Below are 26,902 nucleotides of genomic sequence, written 5' to 3' on the forward strand. Positions count from 1 at the left end.
TGGGCAGGCAGGTGCTCAGCCATCTCCAGGAAAGCAGGGCTCCATCACACATAACGGTGACTTGGGAAGACAAATGCCATCACTCCGAATGTCCCTTCCTTCCTTCTTCTTCCCCCTAGTTTATATATTGAGCATGACATCATATGGTGTGGGATATCCCTTTGGCCAGTTGGGGTCAGCTGTCCTGGCTGTGCCCCCTCCTAGCTTCTTGTGCACCCGGCAGAGCATGGGAAGCTGAGAAGTCCTTGACTAATCCAAGCACTACCCAGCAACAAACAAAATATCAGTGAGCCATACCAAATCCAAAACACAGCACTGTATCAGCCACTAGGAAGAAAATTAACTGCATCGCAGCCAAAACCAGGACAATCACTCTGCTGTCCCTACAGATAAGAGACAGCTGTATCCATCCTACATGGAATATTATAAACTGAATCTCCACCTCTGTGCACCAAATTGTTCCACAAAGCACAGAAATACCTTGTAACTTTGCAGTTGCTGCTGCTTCTGAGGTGTTTGTTGGGAAGGTGGTTCGTCTGGGGTCATGAAGACAGTGGGGTCGGGGGAGTCTGCAGGGGTCTGCCCTGCCCTGCTTTCTGCAGAATATTCTGCGCTTTGCTCCTAGCCTGCAAACTGTGCTGCACCCAGCAGATTGGTCTCATAGTGATTAATGACTACGTTAAAATGAATTTTACATTTGGAAGAAACAAATCCCCTGATGAGGTGATATAAGAATTTGTTTCCTCCCCACGTTAGTCACAGAAATGGCTTTTGATTGCCAGGAGGAGCTCCTCATTGCTCTGTGTGCTGGCTGTGAGCTCCAAAAAGGGTATTTATGAGCTTGGCTGAATAGCCTGTTTGCCTTCAGCTCCAAAGAGCAGTGTGTTGTTTCCTTCCAGACTAATTTATACATTTTCTACCAGCTATTTGTGACTGGGGAAAAGCTCAACCCAAAATCTGGTTCCAGGCTCCCAGACATTTGGTATACGACAGCCACCTCTCCCTTCCACTTTCTAATTAAGTCCCCATCTCAAAAGCAAACAAATAACAACTTTTCACAGATTTCTGATGGAGAAAGGATGATTTATAAAAATCTTCCAGACTGCATCTCTTTTGATCACTTCTGCAAGCAGGTATGGAGACTAATCAGAGCTACATTAATTAGCAGGAACGATGCATCTGCTTCCTGGATGCCTCTGCTGTGGCTCCAGGCCTCCATGGCAGTAATGGAGTTCACCTTCATCAAGAGCAAGCTGGAAAGATCTCTGGCTGCTCCCTCTCTCCCACTGACTGAAGAGTGGCCCTGGCTGAACTCTTTCTGATGACAGTGACAGCTAATTAACGGGCTAGCTCCAGCACCCTGCTCTTTCGGAGCTACCTGCTCGTCACATTGCAGCTCCTCGAAAGGGCTGTGCTTGACCTGCTGGCGCAGGAGGACACCGTTACAAGCAATACCTCCCCTTTTTGCTGCACTGATGGCTGGTATTCTTTTTGCAAGCAGCTGGCTCCTGCCAGTGAGCAAGGTGGAAAGCAGCAAGTCCACTGCACGCAACTGCTGGCTCAGAAGCTGGCAGAGGAGAAGGAAACCATCTCCAGTTTCCATGTCCGGCCCCAGCTTGCATTTTCCCTTGCCATTCAGGCACTGAAGACATGGCAGAATTGCAGGTGGTATCTGCAGGTGCTATAAGACTTCTTCCCCAAATGCCTCTTAAGAAAGGCATGTACAGAAATTTGGCATCCGTTAGTAGGCAAAATTGAGAGTCACTGGAGATTGGAAAGACTGTAATATATATTAAAATATATTAAAAATACAGGCCAAGAATGCTTAAGACGTCTACACTGCTAGGTGGGTTGGTTGAGCAGTATAGTTATGCTGCCATCACCTTCCTCCAATGGTTTCCTTTTACTCTAGTTCTTTGTTATTCTCTGCAATTCTCATCCAGAAGGATCTCTGTATGTCCTTGGTCCCTCAGTTCAGGGCAGTTGGCCACCCTGGGGTACCACACCTCAGAGGGATTCCTTCACCCACCAGCCTAAGTGGGTACGGCCGGTCCAGCTGCCCCATTTGGAAGCCCTGCCTCTCAAACCTTCATCCTTGATCAAAGTACCTTACCCCCGTGAGCAGTGGTTATAGCTGCAAGCCCCTGCTGGGCTAAGGGACAGATTTCAGACAAGTTTGTTGTGCCCAGAGCACGCTGGTCCACACTGTTTAGCTCTGCGCTGCAACTTACATGCCAGATTTCAGGAAAATTTTAGAAAAAGAGCCAAATGCAACAGCAACTCCAAAGGTTGTTGGCACACCATGAAAGGCAAGGGTTTATTTTTTTGTTTATCTATTTGTTAGTGATGTTTATTTTTCCTGACAGATAAGCGATAGTTAATCCACCCCAGAAACAAGCACACAATTCTAATGTACTAACAAAATACTGGCCTGTCAATATGACTGTACAGCAAATAAACGTTGGTTGAGTTCGGTGCATGCGATGAACTTTTAATTAGCCATTGCAATAAAACTTCACCGAAACACTAAACAAAGCACGTCTCAAAAGCCTGTGGCTCCTTGACACCATCGTTATGTTGTTGGCTCCTGATGTGTGAATAGCTTCACCCAAGAGAGCAGCTCTGCCTTCAAACAACGGCCTTCCAGAGCTGGTACCCAGAGTGCAGATGGATGCACGCCGCTTGCGCAGAAGTGCTAGGCTATAGCAGTTTCAAAGGCTATTTTAGAGCCTTGGAACACAACTTACAGGGAATATCATACAGTGAAGTCAATACATTAAGCAAACAGTAATAATAAGAGCAACCCATTAATCAGAGGATTAGTGAGAGTCATCTTGTTCTGCTAAGTTCATACATTTCTTCTCCTTCAATATCTTTATTTGGAAATGGTTTGCATGTCCCAGGCTCTGTTTTGACTGATTGCTGACGGGGTGCAGCTCACACAGATGTCCCATCAGCAGCTATGACCACAGAGAGGGCTTGTTCACAGCTCTGGGAGCATGGGTGGATTTTGTGTAGCAGGGCCAGGTCTTCCTGTTCTTGGCACAAGGAGGTGGAGTAGCTCTTTGTGAGGAGCACTTATGGACTGGATGTGTAAAACGTGACAATATGGAGGCTGAGTTTCAAAGCCAGGCACTGCGATTTCCCCTCCCAGGAGCATGGTAAGTCCTCAACAGAGCTGAATATCTGCCTTCTCCCGTGCTGTCTGTGCGATCGTGGGTCAGCATCTCCCACCAGTGATGCTTACTGCCCACGAGGACAGACCTTTAGAGGGTGGGGCCAGCACATGTGCTCAAGAAATAAGAATTTATTAGCTTCTCTAGTTGTTTGAGTTTGGGACATGAAAGGTTTTTCAGCCTGAAAATTGAAGCTGGGATGCTTTGTCAGTATTATTTTTTTTCTGTAACATCTGTGATGGGGAGAGGAAAGATGGAAAGGCCAAACCCTTTTTGGTTTGTAAAACCAAAGACTGTGCAGGCAGCTAATAAGGGAAAGTTTGGGAACAGCTATGTTTGTAGTCAAAATCCCATTAGACCCCTCTAAAATCCCAGTGAATGTAGAGCCCCTGCAGCCCCTCAGGTCAAATCCTCAGACATCTTTACTTCCAAGAACCTCACTTTCCCCAAAATCGCCTTCAGTCTGGGGGCTGAAATTTTATAGTTTGGGTTTGGTGTTTCCATTTCTAGCAGTTTGAGAAGCCAGCTGGATTTAGGGACAGGGAAGCACAGGCTAACCAGAACTTGGGGCTGCTGCACCAAGTTGGACCGTGAGCCATCAAACCTGGCTGCCCACCCAGCAGCAGCAGCCAGCAGGGGCGGTGGCAGAGCTGTGCACAGTGAGGGGAACGGTCCAGGCTAAGCTCTTGCATCAACCCTTGGGGGCCTGTATCACAAACGTTCTCCAGATGGTGAGATCCTGTGCAGCTGAATGCCCCTTTGGCAAGGCCAAAGTGGTTTCTTACTACATCAGGCAAATCATTTCACAGCAGGTGTTAGGTCATCCAAGGTGCTCTTCCCATCGCACCCAAAAAGGGGAGCTGCACCTGTGAATCACTTGCACCTGCAGTCACTGGGGTGCTGACTGAATTCCCTGTGGCATCCAAGCGTGTGGGGCATCCCCAGACATTCAGCCAGTTATGCCAGAGACAAAACTTTTTTTTAGGAACAGGAAAAAAAAGGGTCTGACATCTGCCTGAAAGGTTGTTCCACTTGGTTAGTATTCAAATATGATAATTTATTCATGGCAAGAAAATGATCTCGCTGCACACAAATCTAAATACTTTTCAGTAGCTTCACAAAAAGCGATAGGTTTGACTGAATTTACTCCCATTCATTTTGCTCCCCCGGCGAGGGAGTTCCTCATGAGCCACTGTGAGCATCCCGAGGAGCTCCAGATGGGCTGGGGGACCAACACCTGAGGAGAGAAATATCAGTTCACTGCTTGAGTCTGGTCTTGGAAAAGCTGTAATATTTACCAAGCCCTGCTGATCATGCCTTGCTTTGTTAATTGATCCCATCCGGCAGGGCTGAAGGACAAACAGAGCGCGCAGTACAAATCCTGCCCTTTACCTTCGGGTCACTCCCTGCTTTCAGACCTCTCCTCTGCAAGCTTCAAGGGCACAAAGCTTTCCCTGCAGTCCCTGATCACAAGACAGGTTTCTAGATCAGTTTTCACTCGCTGCTAAAATTAGACATTCACCATTGCCCAGCGATCGGCTAAACTCCCTGTTTCTTTTCCCTTGTGCCATCCGTTCCCAGTACTGCAAGAGCAGACAAGTAATTCCCTCTTGGGAAGAAAGAAACCTCACAGGTTCTTCTTTCATTTTAAATACTGATGGTGCAAGCTCATCTTCCCCCAGCAATGAAAAAGAGGTACACACCCGGTTTAAGTGGGATCATCCTTGCTTTGTGTGGTGCAAAGTACCTGCTGGCTCTTATTTACTGAGGCTGTATTATTGGCTTTCTTTGGTTATTGGCTGTAAATTAAAGGATAAAAGCAGGTGGATCACATCTCTGCAGTCATTGGGACTGGGAAACATGCAGCCTGCTTGGAAACAAGTGAAAAAGAGCTACAGAAAGTGCATTTTACAAGAAGGTTTGGCAGCACAAATCAGACCTAGACCTGGAACCCAGCTCCTGCCCATCTCAACCCACAGCAGGAGTGCAGAGGAGGAACAAGCTCCAAACTTCGCAGCTGGTCCCACTACCAGCAGGTTTCAGAGCAGCTTGAGCGCGACAGGAGCAGCCTTACCAGCTGGCCTGAGGAGCCCGTGGGATGTGTGACCGAAGATGGACTCTGATGCTGCCGAGGCTCCTCAGCCCTGATCTGGATCAGCCTTTGACAGCACGAGCCCAGCCCTACTTGATCTGGTCTCATCTCAGCTCTCTGGGTCCGATGGCATTTCAGTAATTTTGCAGGTCTTCACACAGGTTTCTCCCAGGCTGCGGTTGATTCAAAACCACTGGAAGTTTCTCTTGGAACTGAGTTAAATAAAGGATGATCCCTGCCTCAGAAAAACAGGCTGTATTGCCTTCTCGGGGGGCTTTTGAGGGCTTTTGAAGGGGCAAGGCAAATTTGTCAGTAAAAATTGTTATTTTAACCTGAGGCAGCTTGCAAGTACTTCATCTGTGAAAGCTCTTTGATTGCACTGCTTATAGTTACATTAACTCAGAGCTTTCACCAGGCCTTTGACTTATGAATATGCATGACTGTGATCTCTTTTTTTAATCCATCAAAACACCTTTCATCCCAAGGTCTTAAGGTCTTTTACACAGGAATCCTCGTGGGCTGGTTTGACTTGCTGCCACCTGCCTCACTGAAAGGGAAGCAGACGGCGCGTGTGCAGTTGCAGGTCACCCACAGAGCTGGTGTGCGTCCTGCTTGCACCTTGCAAAGCTCTGACGGCGAGACCTGCCAGCGGAGCACAGCTCCTGGAACGTCGCTATGCCAGAGCATTCATGCTCAACTAATTACCAAACAGACAATATGGTTTGTGTGGTCAATCATCCCCAGCACAGCTTAAACATTAACCTGAAATTGCTCTCTGCCAGAGTTCAGACCCTGGTGTAGCAAAGCACCACACAGGGAAGCAATTCTGCTCTCGCTGAACATGGTGGGAGTTTCAGTTTTGATGTGCACGGGGCCTGAGATTGCTAGACTTCAAATAGTCAACAGATTCAGAGTAAGTAACTTTGCTGCTGAAGGCTTTGGAAAAAAAACTCTCTTGTCTCTCATCAAATATATGTGCTTCTGGTAATTTTGTATGCGAGAGGAAACTGAACACACAGTAAAGAAAGAGCCACTGTGATCAAATTCTGCACAATAAAAAAGCTGCTAGCAGCTTCAGGATTCCACATTTTCAGACCTTTGTTGTGCAGGACTCAAGATGAGGACTAGGGAAAAAAAAATCCAACAAGCGTCTCTGCTGTAGTTTAACCCGGTAGGCAGCTGAACGCCACCCAGCCGCTCGCTTACTGCCCCCCTCCCTCAGTGGGATGGAGGAGAGAATCTGGGGGGGAAAAAAAGTAAAATCCATGGGTTGAGATAAAGATAGTTTAATAAAACAGTAGAGAAAAAAAAAAGTTAATAATAATAATAATAGAATATACAGAACATACAAAAGAAGTGATGCTCAATGCAAGTGCTCACCACCTGCTGACCGATGCCCAGCCAGTTCCTGAGCAGCAATCGCTGCCCCCCAGCCAGCTCCCCCCAAGCATGACATCATATGGTATGTCATACCCCTTTGGCCGGCTGGGGTCAGCTGTCCTGGCCATGTCCCCTCCCAGCTTCTTGTGCACCTGACAGAGCAGGGGAAGCTGAGAAGCCCTTGGCCAGTCTTAGCACTGCTTAGCAACAACTAAACCATCAGTGTGTTATCAACATTCTTGTAGTACTAAATCCAAACCACAGCACTATGCCAGCTACTAGGAAGAAAATTAACTCTACCCCAGCTGAAACCAGGACACTCTCTTAAAAAAAAACCCTCTCTTAACTCCTGCAGTTTGATTTCAGCCCTGGAGATCAATCTTCCTCATCCAGAATCCAGGTGTAGCTCTGAAGAAGTGGGTGGCATGTAGGACAATCACCTGGGAAGACACCAAGGCAGGGCTGAGATCAGATGCCCCATGTGCACTGCTGTGGTGGCACAGGCGCTGCGAGGCAGAGCAGAAGCGGGACAGTCAGTGGGACAGACAGACCCCACCATCCCCCATTGGTCATGTGAGGACCTCACCAGCCCATCCTCACCAAGAGATCTGCAGATGTTTCTCCAAGCCTAGATATGAGCTGTTGCTGCAAATAACACCTTACAGGACATATTGAGATGGGGCAGGTGAAGCCATGAAGCATTTTAGCAGTCAGTGGCTGCAGAGTTGAACCCTCCTGGTCAAGAGCATTTCAGTGCTGGTAGGGTAATTCGAAGTGATGGCAGAGAGAGATCTCCAGAGTTCAGATTTCTTTGCAATAGGGACCCAGAACAAGCTGTTTCAACAGACCTAGCAATCAAACCATCATGGTTATGAGATAGCGCTGGGTTAACAACCAGAGAGTTCAGCAGAGCAAGGCTGGGCCAGTAGACGAACTTGCTGCCTTCCTATTTTTCTGATTTCAGTCCTTTTATTGCAAAAGCTGGAAAAAAGTCTAATTGAATCATTTCTCAGCTGTGGCAAAAGAATGAGTAACAATTCAGTTTGAAAATGAGTAAAAATCAAGAATATGACCAAATGAATGACATGGAGAAGATTCTAGTCTGTCATTTGTGATTTTCAACCACATCTACCATTTTCACTCATTTTTATTGGGATGTGCTGTGCTTTCACTGACCACCTCTTACTGATGATTCAGATGGAGCAGACTCATGCCAGAAGTCTCTCATCTCACCATAATTCCCTGGGAATTTATATATTGGCTTGCCATAACCCAACTGGTAAAGCATAAAGTGACTGGTTTCATTTAAGGGCAATATTTGAGCACCTACCCAGAGTATTACCATCTGTTCCTTTTTCCTTATTTCCTGTTTGTAGAATAAGTACTTTGTAGTTATGTGGAGTTATATTTTTTGAGTCAGTCCTTTAGCAGAAAAGCTGTTATGCCAGGGCAGTTACTACGCTGCAGGGACTCTAAATCCACCTGGCCTAATGAGGACGTTGGTCATGCAAATGTTTCACTCCCTACACTGTGGACAAACTGCAGCACTGAGCTCAGTCGTTCTGGCATCCTAAAGCAAATCCCTATATAAACATTTCTTTAAAAAATAAAGAATACAAAATTATTAAGTCAAGACAAGGTATGTAAGTTAAGACACCATCTCTTTTTAGACCAAGCAGTGCAAAAGAGTTAGGCAAGTTTTTTGGCATACAAGGGCTTCAGATTTGCTATAGAAGCGGGAAGAGTCATGGGCGCATAAAACCAGAGAAAAGTTTTCACAGTTTGATGAGCTGTGTATCAGGCCATTGCTGAAGAAAATGTGGTTGGTATCTCTCAAGTGGAGAGATATTAACAGGATGGAGGGAAAGGTGCTGAGGTAGATATCACCTAAGGAGAGAGAAGGCAAGATAGTGTAGAAAATGTGGAGCTCCGAGGGTTTATCAGGGAGAAGTGAAATTAAACGCCATATAAAAGCAATACTGCTACAGAGCCACTGATTTTTGGTATGCAATAAGAATAGGAATTTTAATTCCCAGGCTCATATTTGGCAGAATTTTTGTAAGTTTCCTTAATTTGGTTTTTGAGAGAACAATTAGGAAGGATTTGGATTATAGGAAGATTTTTAAAAGTCTCTACATAGCAGTATACTTTAGCAGGAGTGTGTGTGTGTGTGACTGCAGTATACTTTGCTGCTGCTTGAATAACGTGTATAGTCAAATAACATCGTCTCATAACCCATCACACTGTATTTAGAGAAGACTTGCATCCACTCTGAAGAGCTGACAAGGATGTAGCCAGGGTGGTGGGAATGGAAGTGGCTGCTTTAACCTTGCTCTCAAGTAATGACCAAAGTAATGAAGAACCCTTCAGCTGCTTCCCCCTTTCCGCATGGCACAATAAATAAATAAATACTGACTTCCCGGCAAGACCTCTGTGAGAGGTGTGTGGGCAGACATGGGAGTAACCAGTTTGGACAACTCCAATCTCTGCATTAGTGATGTAGCTCTCGGTCCCTGCGGAGAGAGAAAGCTCAGTAGGACGGTGGGCTGCCTGCAGTGTATGTATGATACATGCATCTTATAATGCATTACGGCAGAAGGAATGTCCCAGCCAAAGAAGACTCTAGAATTGAGGGGCCAGCTGGGAGGACAAAGGAGCTCCAAACATTTGTGTGTTCTATCTCCAAGCCTGTCTCCATGACAGGGGAAGGCGTCAGAGCATACGATCCCATATAACAGCAGCCTGAGCCACCAAGGCTGCCTTCCTATTACAGGGAAGAGCCAGCAAGCGAAATTCAAATACAGCTGGGAAAGGAGCTCCATCACAGATGAAAGGAGCAAGAGAGAGCTCAGCTACAGCTGCCCTGGGAGGGATAGGGAAGGTGTTTGGTCAGGGCTAAGACCTCAGGGGTTGAACCCCTTTAGGGGTTCGACACAGAACAGCAGCATGTGGCGATGCCTGAACTCCCTTCTGCTCGCCAGCAGCTGAGAAAACCCTCAGGGCGTCTCAGCGACTACCAGAGAGGAATGTTTCTGCGCAGGTAGGATCTGAGACTGGGTTCCTTTATTCTGTCTTTCTCTCCTGTAATCTATCCCCCTGCTTGAAATGCAGGAAATTCAGACTCTTTGCAGTGATGCCCAGCGACAGAACAAGGGGCAATGGACACAAACTGAAACAGAAGAGGTTTCAGTTGAATATGAGGAAAAACTTCTTCACTTTGAGGGTGACAGAGCACTGGAACAGGCTGCCCAGGGGGGTTGTGGAGTCTCCTTCTCTGGAGATATTCAAAGCCCACCTGGACGATGTCCTGTGCAACATATTCTAGGTGAACCTGCTTTAGCAGGGGGGTTGGACTGGATGATCTCCAGAGGTGCCTTCCAACCCTTGCCATTCTGTGATTCTGTGATTCTGTGAACCTGTCCTTTGGCTTGGCTGAAATCAACCTGTCACATTGCCATCTCCACCTTGCCTGGTGTTAGAAGTCCTGGGGAAATGAAAAGAAGTGTCAGGAGCAACAAGGCAAATTGGAGATGTGCATAGGTGGCACCACTGGGACCTGCCACCCAGGACAAGTGATGACAAGTCTTCTGCAGAGCTTTAAAGGTGGTTCGTCTGAGCTCCCAGACAGAAGCTCTCCAGCAGCTGAGGGACAGCTTCCAGCTCCAGGGGCCCTTCTCCCTTCGGCTGCTCTTGTCACATACCTCACTTGTTTGAGGGAATGGGAAGTTTTACGCAAGGCAATGTCCAAAAACAACTGGGTCTTTCGTGCCTCAGAGTTTTGTTTTCTGTATTTTGATCCTGTTGAGATCAACACTATTGCCCCAGCGGGTACCTCTGCCTCCTCACAAGGACTGCATTGCCTGCTCTGACCCTACCTGAGATAACCATGGAGGAATGATCTCACCTCCATGTTTGACCAAGTGAAAATACCATTATTCTTCTATCATCAGGGCATTTATCCATCAACATCTTTTGGAGAATATGAGATATCTGTTTATTTTTCTTCAAATGGTGATATCACTGCCACATTTTCATAACTGTTCTGGTACAGAAGTTTCTTGCGCTCCTGCTTGGGGTTCAGGGTATTGCTGTTCTTCAAGTAATCAGTGGGAAAAACATTGCAGAGGCTTCAGAAATCAAGTATGCTCTTCCAATCTGCTAATTGCTATTATTAAAGCTAACTAGCTGAGGAATTAAACTGCGCTGCAAATAGGTGTTTGATTGAAAAAAAAGCTCATTTCATCATGAAACCAGAGCAGAAGCTGGATGCTGGTTCCATGAACAAGAGCAGGGAACAGATCCTGTTCAGAAAGGCTAACAGGATCTGAGAGGCCCTGTCCCCTGGAAGTCTCAGCAGGATGCAGATGAAGGTGCAGGAGCTTTGTACAGCACTATGGCAACAGAAGCAGTGGATCTAGTGACCCTGGCAGACTGACTTAGAATAGATGTGCTTCATCTCAGTTTCCAAATTCAAGGAGAGTGTTTAAAGTTAGCAGAGATAAGGGTCTGAGATAGCTCCAATACCTATTCTTGGAGAGGTAGCCACACTTGCATCACTTTTTCATTTAGTTTACAGGAGGGGGGTGGAAAAAGCTTCATGTGAGATATTAAAGGCATCTTGTGAGATTTCCACATATTGTGAAAATTAGCAATAGAAGGAACTTCTCCAATGCCTGATCAAATACTATTTATTTCAAGAGCCATTAGGGACTGAGCTTGATTCTCTGAATGCAGAGTCTTTCTGTTTGACAACCACAAAATAGGGATGTCTCTATTGGGTATGTACAAAGAGAGGTTTGGGGTTTTCTAAAGTAGCCCCTCCAGTTTGGATTGGATGGTTGAGAACAGCAAAGACTGCGGTTTTCCCAAACCCAATCCTTCCAGTCCAAGTCAGCAATAGTGGAAACTGAAACTTTGTCGCTGCTTGGGCTGAAAGTTCCGCTAAACCTCAGGTCCAGGGAGATTTTCCAGGCTGGGAAATTTCAGCTCAAACAGTTACAAATGAGCAAAATTACAAGTGACAGGAGACATGCCTATAAGGCAAATTGTAGGGCTGGAAGGATCCTGCCTTCAGAGCAGGTGAATAGGTCATTCCTCACCCACTGATCTCACAAAAAGCGGTTTCTGCTCTCCAATCTGTACCTTAGAATCATAGAATGTTTCGGGCTGGATGGGACCCCTAGAGGTCATCTAGTCCAACCCCCCCGCAGTGAGCAGGGACACTGCTAACTAGATCAGGAGACACTGCTAACTGCTATCAGGTTACCTTCTTCCATGTTTCTTTGGTCACTAATCCTGCCCATCATGGGATGGGAATGGGGATTACTCCTTCTCCCTCGCAGGAACCTGATGTGTATTTCAAGGCCTTATTAATGTTTCTGTGTCACTGCCTCTGAACAGACCCAAGTGCACCAGCTGTGAACTCATCTGTGCTGAACAGAGCAGCGGAGAAACCTCGGGGGCCTTGTAGGTTAATTGCAAAAGTCGCCTTAATAATTAGCCCAGTGTGACCAGCCGAGCCGTATTGCTTGGGGAGGGGTGGGGGAGCCAGGCAGGTCCAGTCGCTTACTCTGTTGTCCGTGTCTTGTAGGCATGTACTGCAGCCAGCCTGGGAGAAGGGAGAAAATGCTCAAAGAATACTGTCTCTTTTCCCCATCATCAACCTCCATGATTCTGTAAAACTGGTATTAAAATTTTTCAGTCAAAAGGTGCTTGGGAAGCATAAGAGCATTAGGGACAGATGTGCACCACACATTGAATTGTGGAAGATATCTTATTGCATCAGGTCACTTTAAATCTTTTTTACACTAGTGGGTCATTATATGGAGAGTGACCTTACGGACTATTATATGCAGAATCTGAACAGAAGAGACATCAAGAGAAAAAATCCTGTTTCAGGAATCCAGAGAGAACATGGACACTTCAAAAACCAAGGGCAGACATGTGGCTATGTGCATGTCATTTAAATTCTATGTTTTATCCTGACCTCAGATCAGATTGCAATTCTTAAGTGAACTTAGTAGATCAGACACAAAATGTACCACATAGAAGTATCCCCCAAAGACTGTCTCCAATACAAACTCAGCCTCCCACTTCTGTTAATGGTGGATTACTTGAGCCGGGCTAGGCAGAAGATTGATTATTGTTATAAATTATTTTATGATCCCTCTTCTGGAGCAATAAAAGACAGTGATTCAGCTATCCAAAGAGAAGTGAATGGAAAGAAATGAAGGACTTGGTTAAGAGTAATTCTAGATCAGAAATTGGTCAATAGAAAATTGTTGAATCCATTTAAAATTCCAGTCCGTTATTTTTATTTCTGTAACATCACTCCATCCAAAGTAGATCAGCTGTAAAGCCAGTAGAACTACACCAGCATTCCACTGTGTGAGGTTACAGCTTGAATAACCATAACCAGTGAAGCCTTTTTGAACAATCTATTTCTATTTTAATGTATTCTTTTGTTTAATAAGAGGAATATTTCCTCCCCCCCTTTTTTTTACAGAGTACTGCAGTTTCTTTATGTGTGTCAATGCAGCATAAAAATATTCCAGAGGCTGGAAGAGAGGAAATATGTAACAGAAACTGTTTTCTACTAGTGGAAGAAATTAATGTGCTCGTTGTAAACTGGATGCTATGGTTTCTAGAAGGGAATTTAAAGTGCATATTAGAAGGATATAGCTACATAGCAATTCAGGTTTAAAAGGTTAGGCACAGAGGATTTTTTAAGGAAAACATGCGATATTGCATCAAGTAAGCCCTGGGAGTGACCTAACATGGAAGAGTCTTAATGATGCATGAGCCAGGTCCATGAAGGGCACAGGTAGCATGTAGCATCCCAGCGCCAGGACTCAAGCCCCTTGCCCCATCACCAAATCCCTAGGCCTGAGCTTAACACCTAAACTCTCAGTGGGATGCACGACTCATATTGCACAAAAGCCACAGTGGTAGGTCAGGGTGGCGCAGTCCCTAAGCCACAGCAGGGCACATAACAGGGAGGACGAGGCAGGTGGAATGCCCCTTTCTCTATAAAACTACGTCTGGAGTTAATGCTTCAGTCAGGACTATCCTTTCTCATGGAAAATGGTGAAAGAAGTTGTGTCCCATCACTCACTAAATGGAGCAATAACCCTGTGATAGCAACATTTCATCTGGGGAAGGCTGAGATATAAATCCTGCTTCTTTCTTTTCTGTCATTGAAAATCAAATCTGAGTTTTTCCTTTTGCTCAATTTCTCAGTCCTAAAGCAATCTCTTGTTTGCTTCATAAGAAAAAGCCACTTCTGTGGGCTTGAATATAGCTCAAATAATGCTGGTTTGTGTATGCAGACTCCATGTTGCTTAAAGGAGCAGGTGATATATTACCTGGGCTCACTGTCGTTTTTGCTCTCCCCATGCCAACAGAAAATGATGTAAATGCAGCCAGCCCCCCGACTGCTGTTGCTGGGATACCGTAAGCAAATACGTGTGAGACAAGGCAAAATAAAAGACGTGATACTGCAACTAACAAGTGACAAAACATCACAGATGCAAAATTTCTCAGTAACGGACCTAAACAGTAGAGAGAAATCACTTTATTTAGGATTTTCCATATCAAGGCATTTAAAGATAACCAACTGGATGTTAACAATACTTTAAATTGAAAGAAAAATGCAGTAAAAAGAGATCTGAAGAGTGAAGGACCATCAAGCATGGTATAGGAATTACCCTCATCCTGCAGCTGGAGGCTTGGCCAGTGAGGTCCTGAGCAAGAAGGGGTGTCCCCTACATACAATACATTTTTTTGTTATTCTTCTTTACCTAATCTGGCAATAAATTAATGTAACCTGCATGAAAAGGTTCTATGGTTTTCTTTGTTATCTTTGCCTGTCCAATTAAAACAATGGTGCAGCAGGTTTAATGATTATTTACGTATGTAAAAGATAAATGCTTTCAACTGAGAATTGAGAGATGGTGTATATAGTATCTAGGAATAAGAGCATTCCCTTGGGAATCAGAGTGCTTTTGTCAAATAAAAAAGGTATTTAAGTAATGATTGTCATATTTACAGGAATGATGGTCTGAAGTAAGGCTTCAAGTGGATTTGTAATGTCACTTGGTGTTATGGAATCTGATATGACTGGGTTTGCTTTTATTAAATATCAAAGCCATAACCTGAAAGCATTTCCATGAAGTGTTCTTCAGACAGGTATTGGGTACTGTACCTCAAGTATCTCCAGCTGCCATAAATCCAGTGCCAAGGCCATTGTCTCTGGCTTTCTCTGCCAAGGACCATGATGGTGGCAGCCTCTTTAAGCTGCTTTTGTGAAGCTGGCCAAGAATTGGTTGTTACGTAAAATTTATATGGGTCTTTCTCATTAAAAGAGTTGGTCTGTCTCTAGGAGAGGGATCATAATTAATTGGATTTGGGTATTACATCTGTCTGAAGGCGACTCCAAAAATTACAGTGTGGAATTGAATGTAATTACTACAGACTCAGTGATGAGAACTATTTTAATAATAAGAGAAGCCAGGTGGTCTCATAGCCTGGGTAGGTTTGCACTGCACACTGCTCCTCTGAAAGTCACGGTAAGGAGATATGACTGGGGCTTTTCCCAGGTCTTTCATTCAGAACAGTGTGAACACAGTTTCCAGGAAAGGGAGCAGCTTTCCAGCCCTGGAAAATGCTCTCATTCACATATTGGCCCAGGGTCATTCCATGGTTAATTGTGCAGATGAGATTTCCACCTACCCATCCATCACTGGACTGCAATGCTAATTTTGAAGGCTCCTTCCTAGGGTGAAGATGCCATCACTTCACTCACTGGGCTGTTCACTTCACAGAGCAGTGTTGTGAACCCTTGCCAACTAGCAAAAGGACTAGAGCTGCTATTTGATTTTCATTGCTGGAGAAGGATCAGACTCCACTGGTGGAGTTGCCTGGATGTCTCATGTGCTCAAGGAATATGGCATTGGACACATTCTCAGATGCAGAGGACTGAGATTATACATTAAGAAACAGAATGTAGCCAAGAGTCTCTCAGACCCCAGTATTTTCTCACCAATTACTTCTGCCATCATGAACCTCCTGCAAAGCTGTAAAGGCAGCCTTAGAAAGTTCTGATTTCTTCAACAGCACTGAAATATGCCAAGGAATCTCTGCAACTTCACCAAGTTATCCCAGCAGAGTATTTTTTTCGGTCTTATTTAGATTCCAACCATGAGCATGTAAAGATGATTTCTCTCTCAGTAACACCCTGATGAATACCCACAATTTGTTCATACCTATTTTTCATCCTTGGTTGCAGTGCCTTGCTGGAGCAAGCCCAATGACCAGTGTAGACTTCCTCTAAATCATAGGCTCTAAGAACAAACACATCGGGATTCACACTGCAGTATGTTCCCATGGATTTAAGAGAAGAGGAGAGTCCCCAGAATAAATCTTCCTCACTGACCTGCAAGTGCTTCTGGTACCTGACACCACTTGTATTTCCCTGGGGGCTTGTCACCTCTGAACTCTTCACTTCACTTTAAAATCTTTTTTTCTATTTTTTTTTTTTTTCTTAGCTTGAAGTACTTAATTGATGTCTGAAGTTCTGTGAAAGCATCTAAGTGATCTGACGTCTGCAACCTACAGAGAAAAAGGCTCCCTCCGTTAACTGGCATGTGGAAAATTGCAAGCATCAGGTGTTGGGAAAAAACATTTTCAGTTTCAGTAAGTTTGTGGGTTGAAAGTCCTTGTTCATCAGGGCCTGATCTGGGCTCCCTGATCATGGCCTGAGGGCAGACTCTGCTCTTTGAGAGACCCCTAAGCAGGCAAGGAAGGATCACCTACTGCTCCAGAGGGGATCCAGGCTCAGACCACTTCCTCTGTTTCCCAGCCAGAGCCTTCTTTCACTTGGTCCTCCAAGAGAAATCCCCACCTCCAGGCTGATCAAGAAAATAAAATAAGCACGTCTAGCTCCTTCCATATCTGTGCTGGGAGCAATCTGTAAGGCACAGACAACCTTGGCACCAAAAATTCTGCTCTTGGGATGAGGGCAGCAGTGCAGCTTCCATATCTTGACATTAGGCACTGGGACACCAAAACCTTTCACTACTTCTCAGTGATACTCCATTGGATTTCACTATACCTTTTTTTCTAGACCGTCCTGTAGGGACAACCCTGAAGATTGCCCACTAGGGTTGCTGCAGATACAGATTTCTACCTCTGAGTCAACCCAGATTTCTCTTAGAGCGGATATAATCCACGATTTCATAGGTGCAATTTCATATGATCCTATGGCAGCTCACATTATTTGCATCTATCTTTTTATCTTTTCATTAAAAAAGATCCTCCAAGATATATGTTCATGTGCCTGGAAATGGTTTCCAGGATTCGCTGCTCCGTCACCTTCCCAGGGATCCAGGTGAGGTTGACCAGCCTGTAGTTCCCTGGGTCCTCCTTCTTGCCCTTCTCAAAGACAGGAGTGACATTTGTTTTCCTCCAGTCTTTGTGCACTTCTAACCACCATGATTGACCAAAGTTTATTGAGAGTGGCCTTGCAATGACATCTGACAACTCCCCCAGCATTTGTGGGTGCATCCCACCAGGGCTATGGGGTTATGTATGACCAGTTTCCTTAAGTATTCCCTGACCTGGTCCTCTTTCACCAAGGGTACATCTTCATTTCTTCACATTTTCCCCCTGGTCTCCAGGACCTGGAATCCTTGAAGGCCAGAAAAGGATCAGGCAGTAAAAAAAATATGGAACAGAAGGTTGATGAAACTATAAACTAGATAGACTCATTTGGCATTGAAGAAAAAGTATGTTCCATTTTTCCCCCCAAAACAAGAAATTATATAATTTTCTTGTGCATCTATTTACATACTCTTTTAATATAACTCACCCAATGGGCCTTGACTGAGATTGATCATTCTTAAATAGGATCTTCCTGGATATATCTTTAGAGTGATTAGGTCTGAGAAAATGAAAGAAAAGAACATGGTTTATTCTTTCTCACAGGAAGATGTGATGCTTGATGTTCTCTGTGGGTTTTTCTGTGGCTGTTGTGCTGCTGAAGCCAGGGAGGAACCAGTAATGCACAGCTGAGCACTATCCCTACTGCATATGCTGAACTTCATCTCTTGTCCTTAGTGTGAGGCAGGTCCAAGCTTTCATCCATGTGGTCTGGATAGGTTAGGAGAAATTACTCAGTTGTCATTGAGTAAGTTGGCAAAGGAAATTCATTAAAATATACGTGGTTGTAATGCCATTATTTTTAAATACCATTTAGACCCACCATTTCAATGTGGAATTCTACTTAAAAACAAACAGATTAAATTAACCCAGGTAGTACCTCTCATAATCCATCCATCGATAAACTGGAGGAGGGTGATTAATAAATTGAGCAGGAGCCGGAAGGATCCATGTGTTAGTAGCTTCGCAGAAAAACATACGGTTTTATGTGTTTGTGGTGCATCACATAGACAGTAAAAATGACTAGTGCCTCAGCAAAATGTCTGTAGCTGATGGCTGCTCTATGTTAGGAAACCAAAACATGAGGTCTAGAAGGTCCTCAGCCAGAAGGACCTAAATGGTGCTCCCAAGAAAACTTACGGGTTTTAATCCAGTGATGGTTTGATGTAAAGCTATGAAGACTCAGGGATCTTAAATGTGCACACCAAGCCTACCTGTTTTGTTGATATACACAAATGGAGAGCACAATCAGCTTGACACGTGGGATGGCTGGGGAAAAAATCCTTTCCCTTCTCCCTGGAGATGGGTGGGCTGGGGAGAGATGTTACACCCATCAGATGTCCATTCATATGAGGTCATTTGTCTGTTGAGTGTCAGAAGGGCTCCGTGGGTTTGTGGCAGACTCCAGGGTGACCAGTACTCCAGATTATAGCATGGTGCTCTTTAAGAATGCACATTAAGAATGCACAATATAGAGGGAAAAAAAGTTAAAATACGTTTTTCAAGACCTTGAAATGGCTTGAAAATTGCTCTACACTTTAAAGTGACAATGTGTTTTCAAGAAAGGACTTCATCCTCTAAACATGGGTTTCCAAGCTGGGAAACACAGCTCCCTGCCATGTATGTGACAACAGCATGCAGAGGAAACCTTATCTTCATGGTGTCCCAAAGGCATCTGTGTGGTTGGTGCCTGACCAACTGATCTGTCTGAACCCAAGTCTCACTCCACCCCAGTCCCCTGATGAGACCTTGACTTTCATCTTCCACAGGGCCATCATGCCCATCTCCATTCACCCAAGTCTCACTCCACCCCAGTCCCCTTGACTTGCATCTTCCACAGGGCCATCATGCCCATCTCCATTGCTCAAGGTGCCTTTGTGCTTTCTCAGGCTCTGCTTGCCCCAGGCTTGGAGAACTGCTCAACTCTAGAGCTAACTTCTTCCTCCTTCAGCTCCCTTCTTGCTCCTCTGTTACAGCACATTTGATGTAAGTTGCAATGCTGATATCCTGAAATTGCTGCCTTACGTGCTGGCCAGTGCTATTTTATTTTTGTCTGGCATGTCCCAACCAGTCTGTTTGTGTCCATTACCTCTTAGCCTGCCTTTTCCATGGCATTCATCTCCTAACTGTAACCCTGTAGTGTTTTCTGTTGTAGTAATACCTGACAGCAATTTCAAACAAACCAGAGGAAGGATTTATTCAAGTTATACCTATTATGCTGTGAACTCATGGTGTTATGGGGGGTGGAATGTATGAAAGGATTCAAAGAAAGGCCAGAAGGAATTTATAGTGGAACGGATACCTTAGAAGCTATTTAGCATGATTTTTCAGATATAAACTTTGTCTTAGAAATTCCCCCAGATGCTGCTTTCTGGATGTTGGAAATATCATACTGAGGGAAATATCACTCTGTTGTTGCCCTGTCTTACCTTCTTCCATAAGCATCAGCCACCAGCTGCTGATCAAAGGGCCCTGGGATGGGCCCTTGCTCCAAGCCACTGTGTCAGTTCTCATGTTCTTGCTCAAACAGTTTCCACAGAATAAAATAACACTATTCATTTGGCTGTCATGGTCTAATTTAAACTGGTCTAATTTAAATGAAGACAGGTAACTTTTCTGACCATCTCATCTACACCAAGCTAAAGGGCACACAAGGTCCAGAGGCTTGGTCAGCCCATGGCTCAACCAGCCATGGTCTTATCTGACACAGCCCTTGGTACCTCAGCACCTCACCTCTGCTAAGTCCTGGAACAAGGGCTCGGAAGGACAACCTAAAGCTGTTTCCACAGTACCTAGGCCAAAGGCAGCCATTCTGCAGCAGCAGATTGGTATAAAAGGGGCTGGAAAGAAGAGCAGATCCTTCCTCTGTGAGGCTTCAACCTACTGCCCTTGGCACAGGAGCTTGTGGAAAAAGGAGGTGGCTGTGGTTCCCCCTGTGAATATGCATTGTATGGCCATGCCTCTGAGATGTGTGAGGCAGCGGGTAATTGCACAAATCTCAGAGTCTGCATCTCAACCAAACTGTGTATTTCACTCTGTGTCATGAAACATCTGCTGTACATGACATTATAAAGTAACAAGAAAGACCAAATTAATCCCTCAGGTATCTCCATGGACACAGGAGCTCATCATTTTCCAGTGCTGAGAATTCAGTGAGGACAGAATGACAATAAAACCTTTCAGGCACCGGGTTTCTTACAGCTGAACTTCTTTCAGCCAGCTGTATCTTGCTTTCATTGAGCTGCTGAAATCTGTGAAATTTACTTTTTCCTCTGAGTTTGCAGCCTTGTATTCTTCAGTAAGAAAATTCAGCTATTAAAAATGTCCCTATTTTTTGCTTGTTTTGAGGCTAGAAGGAAGAAAATCACTGAAACTTTAGGTGAAAGGCAATGAAATGCTCAGGAAGGGAGCAGAGAGAAAGAGAGGGGTCATCCTAGGAAAAAGGAAATGGGGCACATCTGGAAAATGTGGATTGGGAAAGCAAGACTGCACAAGCAGCTCCTTCCTGGTAAGAGGCATAACACACATATTTTCTCACTTATAGCTCACACATAATTCTGAACAAGTGGTATGGCAAGTGAAGAGTGCTCTAGAAAATAGCAATCAGATGTTATGGTTTTGATCCAGGGAGGAGAACTGCTGAATGAGAGGCACAAGGGAAACAGAACAGGTTTGGTGTAGATGTGGGAGGCCCACCACCCAGTCCCAGCTTTGTCACTGGTCTTCTCATGGCTTGGGTCAGCTGCCTCCCTCTACCCCAGCAAAAGCTGGTTCCACTTGGAGGTTTGTGACTTGCTCTTCCTTGCTTCTAACTTTCCTCCATGGAAAATAAAATGGAATAATAATTTTTTGTGCTTGAAAATCCAACATCTTTCCTAATTTTTTCTTTCCTGGAAAATTTTTCTTTCCTCTCTAGCCAGGTTTGCACTCTTTTACACATTGGACTAGAGCAGGAAATGCATGCTTAGTAGAGTTTCCATCTCTTTCCATCTCCTGTGCACAGAAGTCTTGGAATTTGATGGAAATTTCCTGATTCATGCTCCCCCATGAATTTGTTTTTCTTTTATTCCCCACTATCCTGGCTGCAATAAAGTCTTTATTCTCACAGCTATGCAATTAAATATCTCTCTCTCTCTCCATAAAAGATTCAGTGTGCAATGAAACCTGCTTTTCTGTTTTCTGGATATGTTTTAGGAGCGGTTTATAAAAAGTGCTGCATGGAGGGAGCCATTTGCAGGGGACGAACTTCTCCCCAGGCTGGGCCACCCTGGGACTGCTCTGTGTCTTCCTGAGTGCCATCTGCTGGCACCTCCTCCAGGAGCCCTGGTACATGAAGATCAGACAACGGTCCTCCATCCCAAGCAGTCCCTAAGGGTCTGCACAGTCGTGTCCTTACAGACGACAAGCTGCAGCCCACGGTAAGCCTGGCCCCTCTGTCAGCAGGTCAGAGGCAGTCCAGATGGAGGGTGCATACATCCCAGAAGGCCAAATCTTCAAAGATATTTAAATGCGATCATTCAGCTTTCCCCTCCTGACCATCTAGTAGAAAGTTTCAGCCTTGAACCTATATCTTTCCTTACAGGGGTGGGGATTTATGAACATAGCTGGCTGATGAGCCACAGACAGGTATCAGCCAGGATTTTATCCTCTATTTCCCTCCAGGTCACCTTATTTATCTGTTCTGTCTCCTTTCTGTGAAACACTCCCAGTGTCCCCCTCCCACCCATCCTTTCTGCTCATGTTCCTCCATCCCACCACATTCATATAACCAAGTACCTGGTACTTTTTAGAGAGAGCGGGCTTTGTTGCCTCTTTTCTTGTCTGGTGGTTCAACAGTAACCAGAAGGTGCCAGCAGGATTTTCTGAAGCTCCCCCTGTTCATGGCAAACGCATGGTGTGTGGCTGTTACCTGTAGCTTTGTGGGCCTTTAACCCTAGGTAGGTTGCTGTAGGGCACTGTTGGTGGATTTGTAAAAGCTCAGCGGCAGAGAAATATGATGTCTGAGAGACTGGGGCAGGCTGAACTGTGAAAGAGCTGGCAACACCTACATGGAAGCCTGCCTTGCCTAAAGGAGTAGATGGGCACTAAATATCCTTGGGAATTTGAGCCTGGGTATACAGGAAGATGTCACTCCGTGGAAGTATTGCACTAAGGATTCAAATTCATCAAACTCAGTGACTGGAGACTGTGGTAACAGATGCAACTTCTTGCAGGGCCTGGGTATACAGGAAGATGTCACTCCGTGAAGTATTGCACTAAGGATTCAAATTCATCAAGCTCAGTGAGTGGAGACTGTGGTAACAGATGCAACTTCTTGCAGCGTGTTTTCTTTTGGTAGTGAACAGATATGACAAAAATATAGAAAGGTGGGACACAAATCAGGAAAAAAAGAGGAAATTGTAAAACTGCAAAAAGGAAAATTTGTTGTCTACTGTAGCAATAGGACACAGTATGAGAAGAAAAGATGACTGATTTCAATTATTATTATGGGCCTTGGTACTGTGAAAATTAAATAATTTGAAAGAAAGATGGTAGGTTTGTAGGTTGTTGGGTTTTTTTTAAACTTTCCTCTCTCTGTTTCTTCTCAGACCACCATGTAGATGGTTTCTTCTATTCTTACTGCATTTTCTAACATCTCAACAGCTTTATATAGTGTCTTGATTTGGGTACTTTTAGGTTGGAAGGGACCTCTGGAGGTCGTCTAGTCCAGCTTCATGCTCAAAGCATGGCTAACTTCAAAATGAGATCAGGATGCTTAGGGCCTTGTGCAGCTGCATTTTGGAGATCTCCAAGGACAGAGGTTCTTCCATCTCTGTGGGCACCTGCTCCTGTACTGAACCAACCAACATGCTCCCCCCTCCCGGCTTTGTCTAGGCAGTCTCCCCTCTGCACAGGGACACAGGGACTGAATGTACCAGCACAAGATATCCCTTCTTTTTTCCATATTCTCATCATGTTCATTTTTAAATGGTTACAGACCTGAACGAAGAAATAAAGTCGCGCGTGTACGTGAATGAGCATCATGAAAAAATCTTGTTCTGTCTCTTTTTCTTCTCAGCACTGGCTATTTCTAGATATTCTGAAAGCAGGCACAGCATAAGCTTCATATCTAAGGAAGTTCAAGGAATATTTCAAAGGCTTTGTCAAAGAGGCAGCTTGAGGAAAACACACAATTTCCATTTATAGATTACACTAGTAAATCATTTAGTGCATTAGAGGACCTTACCTAGGAATATTTTACATTGCTAATGGCCTGTACCTGCGTGCAGAAATCCAGCATTTACAATGCACACAGTAGACAGTATACATAAAATCCATCAGTAGTCAGTTTAGATCCTCCATCGTAATTCTGAGAGGAAATGAGGCACAATTCAGCTGCTACTGAAGTCATCACATGTCTTCCCCAAGGACTCCTCAGTGGAATTGGCCTGAGTACCAGGGAATTGAAGGCATGTCCATTTTTTCAGAAGCCTGTTTCCGAAAATAGCTGATATGGGTATTTCAGCTACTTCCATGGTCCATCTTTCCGTCCACTTGTGGTCAGCAGGTAAGGTCTAGAGCAGTCATCTCTGGATAACAAAGGAATCCATTTAATCAACGAGGTAGCTGACATTTAGACAATAAGCATAGCTTGAAGTCTGAAATTGCTTGTTCAGCTCATACTTTTATGTAGAGCAAACATGATCCTGTACTAAGACAGCTATGTCAGTTAGTAAGTGCTGTGAGATGAAAGAGCAGGCAGTGACTCAGTTTTGACCTACTCCTTTTAAACAAGGTATATGTGACTTGTAAGAAAATGTCGATCCACTGGGACATGGAGCACACGACTTTCAAACTTGGATGAACAGAAAATAAATAACCTTTTCTTTTGGGCTTTTTACTTCCTCTCATCATTTTGGGTTTGTTTGTTTGTTTGTTTGCTTTCTTGTTCAGCTGTGAAGCTTAAGAGAAGAAGATGACAACATTGGAATAACCAGAAAATGTACTTATACAAAATTTCTGCTGGAAATGGACATGATTTCAAGCCCAGCATGACTCAGATATTCTGCCGTGCACAGACAGTCACAAGAATGCTGTAAAACCCAAACCTGTTCCCCTTTTACCTTTGAGTTTACTGTTTTATTTTTGCCAGCCTGGCCTGCAAAGCTGATGTCTGTGTAAGACTTAACCCAGAAGAAGTGGGATCTTCATTATCTGAAAGACACAGATGAAAACTGAAATGATGATTAAGAAGCTGTCTGCCCTTTATCTTTATACTTCTCTCTTGGCAATATGCAAATGAATGTCTTGATTTCTGAATACAGTATTTGCTTCTCAATATTATTTCATCTTTCCTGGTTGATTATATCAGAACTTTTTACCTCAATAATTAATTCAGCCAAATGGATATGATTCCTTAAACATACCCGTCCTCCCACTCCATTAAAATTATGTCTATGAAGTCTTTTTTTTTTTTTTAATCAGGAAGAAATTTTAATATTTTATCTCCCTGTTTCCTCTAGATAAATCAACATGGCCCTTTAAGGCATGGCTAAATGGTTCCTGTAGTACTAAGGTTATCAGGAGGCACTCAAATGGGATTCGAGAATAACTGCCTCAAGATGCGTATCCCTGTGGCTGTACAGGTGAGGATGGAACGACTGTAATTCATCCCAGCCGAAGACGACTGGCTGTGCTGAGATGAGGTGTCTTGCAGAGTTACGAGACACTTTCCACACTGCTTACTCAGGAGATATGGCCTGGGTTTTCTTTACTGGAAGATATGATGAGTGAAAAGTACTTCATTTTAAGTTTATCATACAAGATCATAAAACTGAAAACGAAGCGAAAAGGAATATGATGTATCATACTACCTAGAGATCTTGGCTCTGCATAGTACCAATCCGACAAACATTTTCCAAAACAGCCAGCAGCAAGACTGAAGGCAGGTTCTAGTGAAGCAGCTAACACTGAGTAAACTTGATAATCGGGTAATTCAGAACAGAACATTTTTTTACCTGGGACTGGCAACACCCCAAGCTTGGAGAAACCCGTGTCTCTTCAGTGATGTACATCAGAATGTAGTGGGTGGGAAAGACATGGATTCCAGTAGTCAGAACAGCCCACAAAGCAATTTCTTGCCCAGTTATTCTTTCTTCCTGTTGTTTATCCTCCTTAGTCAAGGTTAATTTGTTCTAAAACTCTCTATAAAGCTGATTAATGTCATGAGCACAAAAACAGTCCTTTCACCCTGTTTTGTCGGCCTCTTACACAAGTTCTGGCTGACAAATGGCCTTTGTAGTCAAATATTTTGCAGAACTTTTTAGTTACAAAGTTTGCTGAATCCATGAAACAAGAACTACAAATAACATCCAAGACCAAGCAACACGAAATAGTCTCATTTGTACCTTGGAGTTGAGTCTGAACATGCTGTACATCACATGGCAGCAGCTAGTCTTGACGGTGTATCAAAAGTAATCTCAGAGAACACTGACATTTATCCCAATGGATGAAATGTGACATCAGCTTCTAAAACATAGACATCAGTTGCCAAGTGAGGCATCTCTAAATTACCTTTATGGTCAATGGAGAGGAATAGTTGCTGTTCACCTCATCCTATCATAGACATGATGAATCAGAGTCTACTTCTCTCTGCTGACTGGAAAGGAAACCTAGGGTAACTAGTTCAAATGGAGATGTCTAAAGTTGGGTGAAATGATTCCTATCCCAGTCTTCAATAAGAATTGTGCTGTTGGGTGACCTATAGCTATAGAGGAGGCACGTGTAAACAGTTAAAGCTAAACATGCAGACTGGCACAGATACTGCCTTACAGTCCTTATTTTCCTCTTCTGCCTCAGAGACCCCTGCCTCAGAAGAATGAGGTGCCACCTTACAGACATCATTGAAGTATTTTGAGAAACACAAAAGATATGAGCTATAAGGTATTACAATTATTCATTTCACTTACAGATGTCACAATGACAATTCTCTCCCCTGAGGACTGAAGGTGCAGAGAGCAGGCTGGGAAAGAAAGGAAGGAAGGGAGGAGGAGGAGAGGTTGAAGGTGGTTTGCCAGTGAGATCCCCCTACAGAGCAATGTGGGAAGAGGATGCCGGTCAAGCCTTGGCCTGAGCAGAGCTTGGCCTGATGTGCAGCTGTTGTTCACAGAGGAAATGTTAGAAGCCCAGGACAGAGGTGAAATGAGGTGATGGCTGCACAGTCCCCGTGGAACTGGCTTACTTGACAGTACTGCACTGGTTTTAGGTGGGACCCAGAGGGTACTGAAGAAATTCATGTTCAATTGCCCACAATATAAAATATCCTCTCCCTCTTGTATCTTCAGCATACAAATATATATGCGCTCATATTGCTTTCTTTAATATATGCACAGAACAAAAGCCCTTTGTATCCCATTGTGGTCTTTCTGATTCTTCATATCCATCTTTCCTATGAGCTGGAGAAAAGCTCTTCAAATTCACTGAATCAAATCTGTCCCTTTATTAGCTGCATTGGTTTAGGCCAGAGATGCAGCTAGCATTTGACACAGAAAAGGCAATAACGAGAACAAAGACATTTCATTAACATAAAAAGAAATATGGGGAAAATGCTCATCACCTGACTGTGCACATAAGGGCATCACCGGCATTACAGTATGACATTTTAAGACTGATCATTACTTTTTAATTGCACAAACACAGAAGGTGACTCCATATTTTACAGGATAGCTTATGACCAGAAGCCATTTGCCAAACAAACATCACAGCTGCAAATAAACTTAAACTTGCTTTGAAATTGGAAAGGTAGTCACAATATATAAGCTACAGTTTATACCAGCTA

The sequence above is a fragment of the Egretta garzetta genome, unplaced genomic scaffold, assembly GCF_000687185.1.
Source record: "Egretta garzetta isolate BGI_Z169 unplaced genomic scaffold, ASM68718v1 scaffold50, whole genome shotgun sequence".
Classification (NCBI taxonomy): domain Eukaryota; kingdom Metazoa; phylum Chordata; class Aves; order Pelecaniformes; family Ardeidae; genus Egretta; species Egretta garzetta.